The following is a 4,928-nucleotide window of genomic DNA, read 5'->3' on the forward strand; positions in this document are numbered from 1 at the left end:
TATGCTACTCTTTTTATGACAATACAGAGAACAAAAAGCACAGAAACTGTACGTAAGCAACAATAAATATCCATGACAAGCAAAGCCGAATTCCATAGCACCAGATGAAGAACAACTTGTCCATATTGAGTAGATCTTTATATATTGAGCCTATCAAAGTAATCCTTAGCATCATACTTAAATTGTTGATGTATTTGTTGAGATCTGTACCTCTAATATTTTTTTACATTTTATTTATTTGTTGACTTATTTCAACTAATTTCTGAAGGCTTCAATTTATTTTATTTTGTCTATGAATTTTTTTCTTAGATTTGAACTTATTAATTGAAAAGGAATACTAGATTCAAATATTGTAACAGATAATGTATCTGTTGCAATAGATGATCTGTTGCAATAGATGACACATATATGGGATAAAATCAAACAGATTTAGACATATGTTGCAACAGGTAGGTAATCTATTAGAATTTATCAAACAGGTCTTCCCACTGTTGCAACAGATGGACTTAGAAATATTGAGATAATGCAACAGATGACCAATCTATTACAACAGATAGGCATCAAGTAGACAGTGTTCATTGTAAACACAAAAAATAAAATAGACATCAAATGTGTCAGTTTGGCACTTTTTGGTAACTTGCCGTCATTTGGCCTCCAACGGAGATCAGCTCCTTAATTTTTGTGTTGCTCTTTGCAGCTAACCACCTAAACATTCTTGGATGAGAAAGCTCATCAGGGTAATCTATTACCTACTTTCGGAGGGGAGGAATGACTTCAAACGCCCAAGCCTAAAAAATATAAACAGAAAACAAGTAAAAAAAGTCATAATAACTATATTCAATATAAATTAATGGATGCATAAAAATAATGATTAATTTTACCATGAAATCCCAAGAAAAGCCGTATAATGTGGTCGTCCCTGAGGATAGCTTTGTCAGTAAATATTGTACAGTCAAGTAAAAGCTATCATATCCCCAGGGATAATTTTTGAATTTATCAAAATCCTCATCATGTGCCAACAAATCATCTTCTATGACCTTGTTGACGTCTCTTGCCAATATAACCAAATGGGCAAACAAAAATAAGCATAATTTCTCCCTATACTGCTTTTGTATGGTTCTATCCTCGAGATCTGTCAACAAATCTGATGCTTTGTAGCCACGTAGAGCAATGCCAAACAACCCATCTATTTTTTCCTTGCAGTTTCTTGCCTTGGATCTTTTGCGGGATGGTGGTTTTTCTGGACGATGGCATCTTAAGCCCGTCACTATGGTAAACTTTTGCAAGCCAAAACAAACTGGCATGCCACAATAGTTGATCTAAATTTCATCCATTTTCCTTTTCCCCCCTTTCTCTGGATCTTTATAATCCCCCACGTACTTGATCCTGCGCTTGAGAAGACCATATACCATCGTCATAGGGAAACAAAAATGGGCAGAGGGATCCTCAGGTACCTCAAGAAAGCGTCCAAAGAAGCTCTTCTTAAAAAGTTCATCTATGTTTTTGTTCTTCATAATTTTCCTAAATTTATTAAAAAATTTCCCTATCTAACATTTAAGTACAATTTCACCAGTTAGTTCTGCTTCTGGGTCATTTATCGGCATCGCAACTTGAAACCTGTCAATACTAAAAGTTTTGACAGGATCATGCTGGGATGTTGATATTAATTCATGCCCCATTGGTGATCCATTATCATTATATTGATGATCATCCTTTTTCTCTTTCTCACTCTCTGATTCCTTGTCTTTCTCATTTCTATTTTTTTCATCACCATCGACAGACCCTTGTCCACTCCTCAACGTTGTTTTCATATATCTCCTCATCTTCACTTTGTTTAGGATTCTCCTCCGAATCCCTCTATACTGTAGCCTTTTTTTGGGTAGTCAAACGTTGATCCACTTTCACTTTCTTTTCTTTTAGGAGACATGTTTTACCTACAAACAAAAGAAAAACAAAAATTACATTACAATTGATGTATGCATAAATTTTAAAAAATACATTACAAACACCACCAATACCGACATACCAATAGCCACCACCAACCAATGCCACAAACAACACGAATACCAATACCACCTACAGCCACCACAAACACCACCAACCAATGCCACCACCAGTACCATGACGACGACCACAAATAACTCCACCACCATCACCAATACTACAAATACCATCCAATAATACCACGATAGTCAATGGAATACTGTAACAGAAACTAGAGTTTTCTCGAGTTCTTCCTATAATTTTACCACCAAAACTCAAAATTGTAAACCCATTCTCGAAGATAATACAACTAAAAGTTTTATTTTTCATCATTAACTTAAAAGTCCTTATTTTTTAGACAAAAATAAAAAATATAGAACTCTTCTCGAACTCTGTGAACTATGAAGACAAAGAAAATGACTGATACAAGAAAGAATGAAGTCAAAAATAACACCTATGTAGTTAGAAATAAGAAGAAAAACGATCTGTTATAAAGAGTTAAGCAATTTGTTGAGTAGTTGTTTTTGGTACTATATTGTTGAGTGATAATGAAAGAGAAAAGAGCGAGAACTTGAGATTTAAAATGATGAAAACGTTTGTATGGGTTGATTTGTATTTTGAAAAAGAATGACAAGTTTTGAAAATGTTAATTTGGTCTAAATTGATCTTAATTATTTTTAAAATTATAAAATATATGCGTACTTTTTAACCCTTTCATCATGCAATTGCCAAAAGGGTACTATTATTCTAACATATGAACTCAATTGAAATTGTATAAAAATAAATTTTCAACATGTTACATCAGATTTAGCATCCGTTGTAAATTATAAATCAGATTATGTAATCTGTTGCAACATATTATGAATCTATCGTAAATTATTAAACAGATTAAGTTATCTGTTGCGACAGATTACCCATCTGTTATACATTATCAAATTGATTGTCATATGTTGCAACAGATTACCCATATGTTATAAATTATTAAATAGGCACTGCCATCTGTTGTAGTTGATCCTATGAGAACTCACCCCTAGTCCTAGATTAATCAATAAATGTATTAGTTGAACATATGAGGTAGTAAGAATCGATTCAGCTTAGAGTGATCGATTGATGACTCTGGTTGGGAGAAATGCAATACCTTCTCATCAAGAAATTGCCAAATGACTATTAAATTAAAGTTGTAGTTGACCCTATGAGAACTCACACCTAGTCCTAGATTATTCAATTAAGGTATTAGTACCCTAGTTCTAGATTAATCAATTAAGGTATTAGTTAAAAATATGAGGTAGTAAGAATCGGTTCGACTCATAGTGATCGATCGATGACTCTGGTCGGGAGGAACACAATACCTTCTCATTAAGCAATTGCCAAATGACTATTAAATTGAAGTTGTAGTTTCCCTTGTGAGAACTCACCCCTAGTCCTAGATTATTAAATTAAGGTATTAGTACCCTAGTCCTAGATTAATCAATAAAGGTATTAGTTGAACATATGAGGTAGTAAGAATCGGTTTAGCTCAGAGTGATCGATTGACGACTCTGGTCGGGAGGAACGCAATACTTTCTCATCAAGCAATTGCCAAAAGACTCAGTTAAACTTGTAGTTGACCCTATGAGAACTCACCCCTAGTCCTAGATTATTCAATTAAGGTATTAGTCTAACATATACACTCAATTGAAATTATATATAAACAAATGTTCAATCTGTTGCAACAAATATCTTTTTTGTTGGATTAAATCAGACAGATTAGGTAATCTGTTGTAACATATTATGAATCTGCTGTAAAATATCAAACAGATTAAGTCATTTGTTGCGATAGATTACCCATCTGTTGTAAATTATCAAATTGATTGTCATATGTCGCAACAGATTACCCATATATTATAAATTATCAAATAGGCACTACCATATATTGAAGTTGACCCTATGAGAACTCACCCCTAGTCCTAGATTAATCAATGAAGGTATTAGTTAAATATATAAAGTAGTAAGAATTGGTTTGGCTCAGAGTCATAAATCGACGACTCTGGTCAGGAGAAACGCAATACCTTCTTATCACGTAATTGCCAAAAGACTCAATTAAAGTTGTAGTTGACTCTATTAGAACTCACCCCTAGTCCTAGATTATTCAATTAAGGTATTAGTCTAACATATGAATTCAATTGAAATTATATATAAACAAATGTTCAACTTGTTGCAACAGATGTCTTATCTATTGGATTAAATCAAACAGATTAGGTAATATATTGTGACATATTACGCATCTATTGTAAACTATCAAACAAATTATGTCATTTGTTGCGACAGATGACTGAGCTTTGGAAATTTCCAAATAGAAATTATAATCTATTGCACTTAAATATTTTAAGATCCTTTTTTTTAAATCAATTTAGGTATTTTCTATCCGAGATTAAAAATTTAAAATACTAAGGCGGTAAAAAATATTACTCCGTACTACTTGGATAACTCAAAAATCTGCTGAGTAGTCTTATTTGGTTTTTTCAATGTCACCGTCTCCTCGTGCCCCTCAAAAGTTATTAATGAATATTTAAAATCCATATCTAGATACTCTCTTCCTCAGCCATAAAGTAAGACTCAACTCATCTATCACTCTTATTTATTCTCAATTCTGTTTGTTTCCTTTTTTCCTTTCTTTTCTCTCTTCTTTCGGATGAGGATCCTTTCAGATCTCAACCAATCAATATCTTTTCTTGACTGAATTGGATATTCTGACCTCTTATGTTTTTTGACATTGCAGGTACAATTCACTATTGCTCTTTCCATGTTGTCTTCTTCTTTGTATGTTATTTAAACTAGATATTTACATCTGTTACTATTAATGATTTACCCATTACCAGTTTCCTATTTATTGAGAAAATTGAAGGAAAGGTGACTTTTAAGTCTTGAATGAATGAACCATTATTTTTATTAAAATATGTGAAAAA

This window comes from Capsicum annuum, chromosome 12 (assembly GCF_002878395.1).
Source record: "Capsicum annuum cultivar UCD-10X-F1 chromosome 12, UCD10Xv1.1, whole genome shotgun sequence".
In the NCBI taxonomy this organism is placed as follows: domain Eukaryota; kingdom Viridiplantae; phylum Streptophyta; class Magnoliopsida; order Solanales; family Solanaceae; genus Capsicum; species Capsicum annuum.